This window comes from Vulpes vulpes, unplaced genomic scaffold (genome assembly GCF_048418805.1).
Source record: "Vulpes vulpes isolate BD-2025 unplaced genomic scaffold, VulVul3 u000000810, whole genome shotgun sequence".
Lineage (NCBI taxonomy): Eukaryota > Metazoa > Chordata > Mammalia > Carnivora > Canidae > Vulpes > Vulpes vulpes.
The window spans coordinates 1-13016 of NW_027325831.1; positions in this window are offsets into that span (position 1 = coordinate 1).

Genomic DNA, 13016 nt, shown 5'->3' on the forward strand with positions numbered 1-13016 from the left:
CAAGTGTAATGCAATGATCAAAATGATCAAAATACCATTAATTGAAAGAAACAGTAGATGGAAAATATCCCCCAACAAATGCTGCCTATAAGAAACCCACTTCAAACATAGCAACATAGGTAGTTTGAAAGTAAAAGGATGTAAAAATATATGCCATGCAAATATTAAGACAAAGCAGGTGAAGCTATACTAGTATCAGATAAGTAGGATTTGGAGCAAAGAAAATTACCAGAGACTAGATATCCATGAGTTCATATTGATATAACTGTTTGAATAAATTAGTAAATGGGGAAAAGAAACAAATGTCCCTTGAAGAAGAATTCCAAACGATTTATGTTGATACTCTGCTCTCAAGGAGGTTGAGCTCTCCCTCCTCAACTATGGGTTGCACTTAGTGACTTCCTTCCAAAGGGTATAGTTTGGAGAGAGTAAACAAGTAGAGCAGTGGAGAAACCTGACAAACACTACTTCGGCAAGGTGATCAAAGTCAACATCACATAGATAGTAATAATCTTGATATGATGTCATGAGAATAGCCCTTTAGCTCTGAGATCCTCCTTTCTAAAACCCATAATCTTAGACTAATCATGAGAAAAACATCAGGCAAATTCCTATAGAAAAGCACTCTACAATATTCCTGACCCCCACAAAACTGTCAAGGTTACCAAAAACAAGGAAAATCTGAGAAGCTATCACATTCAAAGAAGCTTAAGGAGACACAATAACTAAATATAATTGTTATCCTGGATCTGATGCTGGGGCAGAAAAAGGACATCAGGGAAAAAGTAAGGAAATCTGAATAAATTATGAACTTTAGTTAATAACAGTATATCAATATTGGTACATTAATTGTAACAAATGTACCATACTAATGTAATATTTTAATAATAGGGGAATCTGTGTGCAAGGGATATGTGAAGACTCTGTACTATCTGATCATTTTTTTTTGGTAAATCTAAAACTGTTTTTAAAAATTAAGTCTATTATTTTAAAAATTATCAGAGATATTACATAATTATAAAAGGGTTAATATGCCAAGAAGATATAGCAATCATAAATGTGTGTAAACCAAACAGTAGAGCTGCAAAATTCATGAAAAGAAAACTAATAAAATAAAAACTAAATTCATAGTGAAAGTTAAATATTTCAACATATCACTCTGAACAACTGCGAGAAAAACTACACAGAAAATCAGCAAAGATATAGAAAGAATCCAGAAACACCATCAAACAAAAGGATCCAACTGGAATTTATACAATACTCCACCCTACAATAGCAGAATGCACATTCCTTGTAAGCATTCACAGAATATTACCAAGATAGATCATATCTTGAACCACTAAAAAACCTCAACAAATTTAGAAGAATTAATATCATACAAACTTTGTTCTCTGATCACAATAAAATCAAACTAGAAATCAATAACAGAAAGAGTAGGAAATTTCCAAACATTGGAAACTGAAGAACACATTTCTGAATAACTCATGGGTCAAAGAAGAAAGAAATATTTTTGCAAATGCATATAACTAATGAAAAATATCAAAATTTTTGCAGGACACAGCTAACAGGGCTGAGAAAGGATTCATAGCACTAAATGCTTACATTAGAAAAGAAAACAAGTCTCAAATCAACAATCTAAGCTCCTACTTCAAAAAATGAAAAACTTTCCAGCAAAGGAAGGAAATAATAAAGAGCAGAAATCAATAAAATTGAAAATGGGAAAGCAATTGAGAAAACTAATGAAACAAAAAGCAGATTATTTGAAAAGATCAATAAAATTGACAAACTTCTAGTAAGACTGACAAAGAAAAAAGATACAAATTATCAATATCAGCAATGAAGCAAAGCAATCCCTCTAGACCCTGAAGAAATAAAAAAATAATAGTAATATGGGATAATAAGTAATACTAACAACTCAACACACATAAATATGACAATTTAGATGAAATGGACCAATTCCTCAAAAGGTGTGAACTACAACTCACCCAATATAAAATAGATACTTTGGATAGCCCTATAACTATTAAGGAAACTGAATGTGTAACTATGAAAATTCTTCAATCAGAAATCTCCAGGCCTACATGGTTTCACTGGAGAATTCTACTAAGCATTTAAGGAAGAATTACTACCAATTTTATACAATCTCTTGCAGAAAATAGAAAAGGATGAATACTTTCCACTTCATTCTATGTGGCCTCTGTTGCCTTGATAACAAAATCAGCCACAGACAGTCCAAAAGAAGAATTATAGACCAATATCCTTCATGAATACAGACACGGAGATCCTTAACAAAATATTAGCAAACAAAATTCAGCAAATATATACAGAAATTACATGCCATGATCAAGTAGTCTTTATTTTAGGAATGCAGGGCTACTTGAAAATTTGAAGGTCAACGTCACCCATCATATCAACAGGCTAAAAAAGAAAAATCATACAGTCATATCAATTGATTTAGAAAAGCATTTGATAGAATTCAACACCATTCACAAAAATTCTTTAAAATTAAACTGGGAATGCAGAGGAACTTCCTAAACTTTGTAAAGAACACCAATAAGAAGTATATAGGTAACATACTTAATGACGACAGACTGAATGTTTTTCTCCTAAGGTTGGAAACAAGGCAAGGATGTTCATTCGACATAGTACTGGAAGTTCTAGCCAGTGCAATAATACAAGAAACAAACAAAAGGAATAGAGATCAAAAAGAACAAACAAAAGTGCCTCTATTTTCGGGTGACATGATTATCTACATAGAAAATCCCCAGGAATCTACCAAAAACAAAAAACAAAACAAAACAAACACAAACTCCTGCAATTGATAAGCAAGTTCAGCAGGTTTGAAGGATGCAAGATCAATACAAAAATGTCAATCAGGTGCTCGCTTTGGCAGCACATATACTAAAAATGTCAATCACATTTCTATATATTACCAACAAATATGTGAAAACCAAAATTAAAAGCACAATACCATTTGCAATTGTTCAAAAAAATGAAATCTCAAGGCATATATCTAACAAAACACACACAGGATGCATATGTTGATAATTTCAAAGTTCTGATAAAAGAAATCATAGAAGATCTAAATAAAAGGATAAACATATTGTGTTCATGGGTTGGAAGACGCCACTTAAGATGTCAAATCTTCCCAAATTCATATATAACTTTAATACAATTCCTATAAAAATTCCAGCAGGGCTTTTTACAGATGTAGGCAAGGCTATTCTAAAACGTACACAAAAAGGAAATTAAAAAAAAAAAAACTACAATAGCTAAAGCAATATTGAAACAGAGGAATAAAGTTGCAGGAATCACACTGACCAATTTTAAGACTTTCTTTATAGCTACAGTAATCAAGATTGTGTGGTGTTGGTGAAGAGTTAGATATTGGTGGAGAGTTAGACATATTAATGGAAAATAATAGAAATCAATGACAGAGAATCAACAATCAGTGGAATAGAATTGAGAACCTAGAAAGAAATTCACACAAGTCTAGCCAACTGATCTTTGACAAAAATGAAAAACCAGTTCTATGGAGGAAGGACTGTCTTTTCAACAAATAATGCTGGAGCAATTGAATATCCATAGGGAAAAAAAAAAGAACCTCTACCTAGATCTCAAATTTTATACAAAAGCTAACTCAAAATGAATTTTACATTTAAATGTAGAACTCTAAAACTCTTAGAAGGAGTGCCTGGGTAGCTCAGTTGGTTAAGCGCCTGCCTTCGGCTCAGGTCATAATCCCAGGGTCCTGGGATAGATCCCCATGTCGAGCTCCCCACTCAGTAGAAAGCCTGCTTCTCCCTCTCTTTCTGCTGCTCCCCCTACTTGTGCTCTCTCTCTGCCAAATAAATAAATAAAATCTTTAAAATAAATAAATAAAATAAAACTCTTAGAAGAAAACATAGGAGAAAACGTTCAGGCCCTGGGGCTTAGTGAAGAATTCTTAGACATAACACCAAAAACATGATCCATAAAATAAAAATCAGCAAATTTTATTTCATCAAAATAAGAAATAAACTTTTGTGAATGAATCTTTTAAAAATTAAAAGATAAATTACAGACCAGGAAAAAAATATTTGCAAACCACATCATGACAAAGGACTCATAACTAGAATATACAAAGAACTCTCAAAACTCAACAATAAAAATGAACCCAATTAGTAAACAGACAAAAGACTTGAGATAGCTCACTGATGAGGGTAAACAAATGACAAATATGCACATCGAAAGATATTCACTATCGCTATACGTTATAGGGAAATGTAAATTAAGATCATAATGAGATACCACCACACACCTATTAGAACAGCTAAAATAAAAAATTGTCACAACACCAAAGCTGGTAAAGATGCAGAGAAATTTATCAAATGAATGAAAACTATGTCTATGCATGAATGTGTACTTGAATGTTTGTAGCAGCTTTATTTGTAATAGCTAAATTTGGGAACAACCAAAATGTCCTTTTATAGGTGAATGGTTAAACAAACTGTGGTATATCCATACCATGGAATACTGTTCAACAATAAAAAGACAAACTACACACAATTCTTTGGATGAATCTCAAGGGCATTACGCTGAGAAAAAGTCAGTCTCAAAAGGTCACACCCTGAATGATTCCATTTATATAACATACTTGAAGTGAGAAAATTAAGAAATAGCGAACAGATTAGTGGTTGCCAGGGACTTGAAATGGTGGGTAGGAAGGGAATGGGTATGACAACAGGGGGTAGCAGTAAGATCTTCAAAGAGATAGAACAGTTCTGCATCTTGGCTGTGGCAGTGGTTACACCAATCTACATGCAATGAAATGATTTGGAGCTATGCACACACATTGAACCAATGCCAATTTTCTTTTACATAAGATATTAAGTATTAGGGGAAGCTGGGTTAAGGTTACACAAAACAAAACAAACATAATCTCTTCAAAAAGGAATTTAAAGGGGGAGGGGCAAGATGGTAGAGGAGTAGGGTCCCCAAGTCACCTGGCCCACCAACTTATCTAGATAAATTTCAAATCATCCTGAAAACCTACAAATTTGACCTGAGATTTAAAGAGAGAACACCTGGATCACTAAAGAGAAGAGTTTGCGTTTCTAACAAGTACATTTTGTTTTTAGCCACTCTGCACTGAGCAAAATGACTAGAAGGAAGAATTCACCATAAAAGAAAGAATCAGAAACAGTACTCTCAGCCACAGAGTTACAGAATTTGGATTACAATTTGATGTCAGAAAGCCAATTCAGAAGCACAATTATAAAGCCATGGGCACTGAGGGGGGCACTTAATGGGATGAGCACTGGGTGTTATTCTATATGTTGGCAAATTGAACACCAATAAAAAATAAATTTTAAAAAATAAAGCTACTGGTGGCTCTGGGAAAAAGCATAAAGGATTCAAGAGACTTCATAACTGCAGAATTTTTTTAAAAACATTTTTAAATTTTATTTATTTATTCATGAGCAACACACAGAGAGAGACAGAGAGAGAGGCAGAGATGCAGGCAGAGGGAGAAGCAGGCTCCATGCAGGAAGCCCGATGTGGGACTCGATCCTGGGTCTCCAGGATCACACCCCGGGCTGCAGGCAGCACCAAACCGCTGCGCCACCAGGGCTGCCCATGACTGCAGAATTTAGATCTAATCAGAACGAGATTAAAAATCAATTAAATGAGATGCAATCCAAACTGGAGGTCCTAATGACGAAGGTTAATGAGGTAGAAGAAAGAGTGAGTGACATGGAAGACAAGTTGATGGCAAGGAAGGAAGCTGAGGAAAAAAGAGAAAAACAATTAAAGGACCATGAGGAAAGGTTAAGGGAAATAAATGACAGCCTCAGAAGGAAAAATCTACATTTAATTGGGGTTCCAGAGGGTGCCAAGAGGGACAGAGGACCAGAAAGCAGATGTGAACAAATCATAGCTGAGAACTTCTGTAATTTGGGGAGGGAAACAGGCATTCAGATCCAGGAGATAGAGAGGTTCCCCCCCCCCCAAAATCAGTAAAAACCATTCAACACCTTCACATTTAATAGTGAAACTTGCAAATTCCAAAGATAAAGAGAAAATCCTTAAAGCAGCAAGAGACAAGAGATCCCTAACTTATGGGGAGAAATATTAGATTAACAGCAGACCTCTCTACAGAGACCTGGCAGGCCAGAAAGGGCTGGCAGGATATATTCAGGGTCCTAAATGAGAAGAACATGCAGCCAAGAATACTTTCTCCATCAAGGCTCACATTCAGAATAGAAGGAGAGATAAAGAACTTCCAAAATAGGCAGAAACTGAAAGAATATGTGACCACCAAACAAGCTCTGCAAGAAATATTAAAGGGGCACCTGTAAAAGAAAGAGGATGCCCAAAGAAATAATCCACAAAAACAGGGAGTGACCAGGTATTATGATAACACTAAACTCATATCTTTCAATAGTACCTCTGAACGTGAATGGCCTTAATAATCCCATCAAAAGACGCAGGGTTTCAGACTGGGTAAAAAAGCAAGACCCATCTATTTGCTGTCTACAAGAGACTCATTTTAGACCTAAGGACACCTCCAGCTTGAAAATGAAAGGTTGGAGAGCCATTTACCATTCAAAGGGTCCTCAAAAGAAAGCAGAGGTAGCAATCCTCATATCAGATAAATTAAAGTTTATCCCAAAGACTGTAGTAAGAGATGAAGAGGGACACTATATCATACTTAAAGGAACTATCCAACAAGAAGACCTAACAATCATGAATATTTATGCCCCTAATGCGGGAGCTGCCAAGTATATCAATCAATTAATAACCAAAGTTAAGACATACTTAGATAATAACACACTAATACTGGGAGAGTTCAACACGGCACTTTCTGCAAATGACAGATATTATAAGCACAACATCTCCAAAGAAACAAGAGCTTTAAATGATACACTGGACCAAATGGATTTCACAGATATTTACAAAACTTTACATCCAAACGCAACTGAATACACATTCTTCTCAAGTGCACATGGAACTTTTCCAGAATAGACCACATACTGGGTCACAAATCAGATCTTAACTGATAACAAAAGATTGGGATTGTACTCTGCATATTTTCAGACCATAATGCTTTGAAACTTGAACTCAATCACAAGAAGAAATTTGGAAGAAACTCAAACATGTGGAGGTTAAAGAACATCCTGCTAAAAGATGAAAGGGTCAACCAGGAAATTAGAGAAGAATTTAAAAATTCATGAAAACTAATGAGAATGAAGACGCAATTTTTTAAAATCTATGGGATACAGCAAAAGCAGTCCTAAGAGGGAAATACATCGCAATACAAGCATCCCTCAAAAAATTGGAAAAACTCAAATACACAAGCTAACCTTGCACCTAAAGGAACTGGAGAAAGAACAGCAAATAAAACCTACACCCAGCAGAAGAAGAGAGTTAATAAAGATTCGAGCAGAACTCAATGAAATAGAGACCAGAAGAGCTGTGGAACAGATCAACAAAACCAGGAGTTGGTTCTTTGAAAGAATTAATAAGATAGATAAACCATTAGCCAGCCTTATTAAAAACAAAAGAGAAAAGATTCAAATTAATAAAATCATGAACGAAAAAGGAGAGATCACAACCGATACCAAGGAAATACAAACGATTTTAAAAACATATTATGAGCAGCTATACGCCAATAAATTAAACAATCTACAAGAACTGGACGCATTTCTGGAAAACTGCAAACTACCAAAACTGGAACAGGAAGAAATAGACAACGTGAACAGGCCAATAACCAGGGAGGAAATTGAAGCAGTCATCAAAAACTTCCCAAGACACAAATGTCCAGGGCCAGATGGCTTCCCCAGGGGAATTCTACCAAACGGTTAAAGAAGAAACAATTCCCATTCTACTAAAGCTATTCCGAAAGATATAAAGGGATGGAATACTTCCAAACTTGTTCTATGAGTTCTATCTAAGGTTCTATCACCTTAATTCCAAAACCAGACAAAGACCCCACGAAAAAGGAGAATTATAGACCAATAACCCTGATGAACACAGATGCAAAATTCTCAACAAGATACTAGCCGATAGGATCCAACAGTACATTAAGAAGATTATTCACCAAGACCAAGTGGGATGCAAGGCTTGTTCAACACTCATAAAGCAATCAATGTGATAGATCATATCAAAAAGAGAAAAAACAAGAACCATATGATCCTCTCAATAGATGCAGAGAAAGCATTTGACAAAATACAGCATCCATGCCTGATCAAAACTCTTCAGGGTGTTGGGATAGAGGGAACATTCCTCAGCATCTTAAAAGCCATCTATGAAAAGTGCACAGCAAATATCATTCTCAATGGGGAAACACTGGGAGCCTTTCTCCTAAGATCCGGAACAAGACAGGGATGTCCACTCTCACACTGCTATTCCACATAGTACTAGAAGTCCTAGCCTCAGCAATCAGGCAGCAAAAAGAAATAAAAGGCATTCAAATTGCAAAGAAGAAGTCAAACTCTCCCTCTTCACCGATGACATGATACTCTACATAGAAATCCCAAAAGACTCTACCCCAAGATTGCTTGAACTCATACAGCAATTTGGCAGTGTGGCAGGATACAAAATCAATGCCGAGAAATCAGTGGCATTTCTAGACACTAACAATGAGACTGAAGAAAGAGAAATTAAGGAGTCAATCCCATTTACAATTGCACCCAAAAGCATAAGATACCTAGGAATAAGCCTAACCAAAGAGGTAAAGGATCTATACCCTAAAAACTACAGAACACTTCTGAAAGAAATGGAGGAAGACACAAAGAGATGGAAAAATATTCCATGCTCATGGGTGGGAAGAATTAATATTGTGAAAATGTCTATGCTACCCAGGGCAATTTACATGTTCAATGCAATCCCTATCAAAATACCATGGACTTTCTTTACTGAGTTGTAAGAAATAATCTTAATATTTGAGTGGAACCAAAAAAGACCTCAAATATCCAGGGGAATATTGAAGGTTTTTTTTATTTTTACTTATTTACAATAGTCACACAGAGAGAGAAGGAGAGGCAGAGACATAGGCAGAGGGAGAAGCAGGCTCCATGCACCGGGAGCCCGATGTGGGAGAGGCAGAGACATAGGCAGAGGGAGAAGCAGGCTCCATGCACCGGGAGCCCGATGTGGGATTCGATCCCGGGTCTCCAGGATCGCGCCCTGGGCCAAAGGCAGGCGCTAAACGGCTGCGCCACCCAGGGATCCTCCAGGGGAATATTGAAAAAGAAAACCAGAGCCGGGGGCATCACGATGCCGGATTTCAGGTTGTACTACAAAGCTGTGGTCATCAAGACAGGGTGGTACAAGCACAAAAATATACACATATATCAATGGAACAGAATAGAGAACCCAGAAACGGGCCCCCAATTCTATGGCCAACTAATATTCAACAAAGCAGGAATGACTACCCACTGGAAAAAGGACAGTCTCTTCAATAAATGGTGTTTGGAAAATTGGACAGCCACGCATAGAAGAATGAAACTAGACCATTCTCTTACCCCATACACAAAGATAAACTCAAAATGGATGAAAGATCTAAATGTGAGACAAGAATCCATCAAAATCCTAGAAGAGAACACAGGAAACACCCTTTTTGAACTTGGCCACAGCAACTTCTTGCAAGATACATCTAGGAAGGCAAGGGAAACAAAAGCAAAAATGAACTATTGGGACTTCATCAAGATAAAAAGCTTCTGCACAGCAAAAGAAACAGTCAACACAACTAAAATACAACCTACAGAATGGGAGAAGATATTTGCAAATGACCTATCAGATAAAGGGCTAGTATCCAAGATCTATAAAGAACTTATTCAACTCAACAGAAAAGAAACAAACAATCCAATCATGAAATGGGCAAAAGACATGAACAGAAATTTCACCAAAGAAGACATAGACATGGCCAACAAACACATGAGAAAATGCTCCGCATCACTTGCCATCAGGGAAATACAAATCAAAACCGCAATGAGATACCACCTCACACCAGTGAGATTGGTGAAAATTAACAAGGCAGGAAACAACAAATGTTGGAGAGGATGTGGAGAAAGGGGAACCCTCTTGCACTGTTGGTGGGAATGTGAACTGGTGCAGCCACTCTGGAAAACTGTGTGGAGGTTCCTCAAAGAGTTAAAAATAGAGCTACCCTACAACCCAGCAACTGCGCTGCTGGGGATTTACCCCAAAGATACAGAGGCAGTGAAACACCGGGACACCTGCACCCCAATGTTTCTAGCAGCAATGGCCACAATAGCCAAACTGTGGAAGGAGCCTCGGTGTCCATCGAAAGATGAATGGATAAAGAAGCTGTGGTCTAAGTATACAATGGAATATTCCTCAGCCATTAGATGCGACGAATACCCGCCATTTGCTTCGACGTGGATGGAACTGGAGGGTATTACGCTCAGTGAAATAACTCCATTGGTGAAGGACAAACATTATATGATCTCATTCATTCAGGGAATATAAAAATAGTGAAAGGGAATAGAGGGGAAAGGAGAGAAAATGAGTGGGAAATATCAGAGAGGGTGACAGAACATGAGCGACTCCTAACTCTGGGAAATGAACAAAGGGGTAGTGGAAGGGGAGGTGCGTGGGGGTTGGGGTGACTGAGTGATGGGCACTGAGGGGGGCACTTGCCGGGATGAGCAGTGGGTGTTATGCTATATGTTGGCAAATCGAACTCCAATAAAAAAGCAGAAAGAAAAGAAAAGAGATGGAGCCCAAATAAATAATATAAAAGTAAAAAAAAGGAATTTCAGATTAAAAACAAGAGGAAATTGAATTCTCGGGAATAATTTTCTACTGTATCATTTGCAACTGGAATGTCAATATTATTATTTTTTGTTTTTTTCTTTTTTAAAATATTTTGTTTGTTTATGAGACAGAGAGAGAGAGGGAGGGAGGGAGGGAGGCAGAGGAAGAAGCAGGCTCTGCATGGAGCAGGGGAGCCCAATGCAGGGCTCCATCCCAGGACCCTGGGATCATGACCTGAGCCGAAAGCAGACGCTTAACCAACTAAGCCACCCAGGTGCCCTGTTTTTTTTTTCAATGCAGAACTTCCCAAGTGTCTCCAGAAGGTGGTAACCCAGATGCTAAAGATTTCCCCAGTAGTGACCAAGGCAATGTCGGTTGGAAGGGAATGCTCTTGCACGTCCAATGATTCTAGCATTTGAAAGATAGGTCAGTGAAACTGGCCAGTTATTACTAATTTGTATTGATCCCCTACAAAAGGATAATGGAATTGAGGGCTGTTGGCAAGCAATTAATGGCTAAGTATAGGAGCCAGAGGATCTCATTGATGGTTTATAAAGATGCTCTTTTCTCCTTCAGTAGAAGAGCGGATACATCAAAGGAGCAGACTCAGGCCTTGATAGTAGGACCCTCAAGATGATTAAATAAATGCTCATCTCAGGCAAATCAGTCATGCTAAAAGTCAGAACTCTGGCTGAAAAAAAAAACCTGGGTCCTGGAAAAGTAGGATGGAGACCTCTGCATGGATACTCCTGAGACCTTGGCTCTGTAAACTTCCCTGAACTCTGAAGTTCCCTGAAATTAGAGAGGAAACCCACCCTTCCCTAGTAAGAGCCTGTACTTCTATTGTCCTGGAAGATGCCATTGAGGCTTTGCCCCATAAAACAAGTGGTTTCCCTTTCAGGACCTGCTCCAATCTTTTCTCCTGGTTGCCAGGCTAATAGTTTGGATTAAATCCCAGTATGATCCAACTGAAGACATGCTGGGCCTGATAAGGAAGTAAAGAGATCACATACAGAAGGAGCTAACACATAATGGCATGAGCCAAATGAATAACCCTGCGATTGAATTTTGAGGTACTTGATCAAGGCAGCTAGAGTATAACATTGACTAAGCAAGAATTTGTCCATTGGAGGGTGCTTGCTTGAGAGGTGGATTTAACACCCTGGCAAGCACCCCAGGAGTGGGACAAATTTATTGCTAGGATGGTTCTTAGAAGCCTGGAGTAGGCATATGCTGAATCAAGTGGAAATGCTTGAGTTGCTTGGAAGATGGTAAAAGGAATACAGAGGCTAAAGGAACTGGACATGTTGAAATGGATATGGCACAAAGTCAGAAATACCACCAGAAGATCATGTTCCATGGGGAGCCCAGAAAACTCACTGTTCACCAAAGCCATCAGAGATGTACAGGTAAGATGGGCTCCAGGATCAATAAGAAGTTCAATGGGGGCAGCCCCAGTGGCTCAGCAGTTTAGCGCTGCCTTCAGCCCAGGGCATGATCTTGGAGACCTGGGATCAAGCGAGTCCCATGTCAGGCTCCCTGCATGGAGCCTGCTTCTCCCTCTGCCTGTGTCTCTGCCTCTCTCTCTCTCTCTCTCTCTCTCTCTCTCTCTCGTTTCTCTCATGAATAAATAAATAAGATCTTTAAAAAAAAAAAAGAAGTTCAATGGTGGCTCTCACCTGCTGGCTAGGGCTGAGGGTAGGCGGGATGGCAACATTATGGGCTCATTAATGTCCATGGTGATCATGGAGACTTGAATGTAAGATGTACCATTATTTTACATAACACTACAATAAAAGTAAAAAGTCTGCCAATTAAACCATACTAAGGTATTTTCTTTGCGCACACACACAAACACACACATACATATATTATTTTATATCTATTTTTTTTACTTACTGAGATAATTATTTTAGGCTTATATAGACATAGTATCTTTTTATACATCATTCTTAGGAGTACATAAAAAACATTAAAAATAGTGATTGCTTAAAGTATTTCTAAAATTTCTCCACATCTATAATCTGACTATTCTGAATCACTTTTCAGCTCAGAGTCAAAATTGTCCATGTTTTTCCACACAGTAACTGTCCTCTGTGCCACCAAGGTTATTGGTGATGCAGAATTTCTTAAAAGAGTGGCTGACTTATTTATTGTCCAGAAGATTTTCTTCCAAACTGCTTCCAAGCCACAAGTTTTGACATGAGCTTTCTTGCTTGGATTGTGAAACTCAGTCCTGTTGAATATATCAC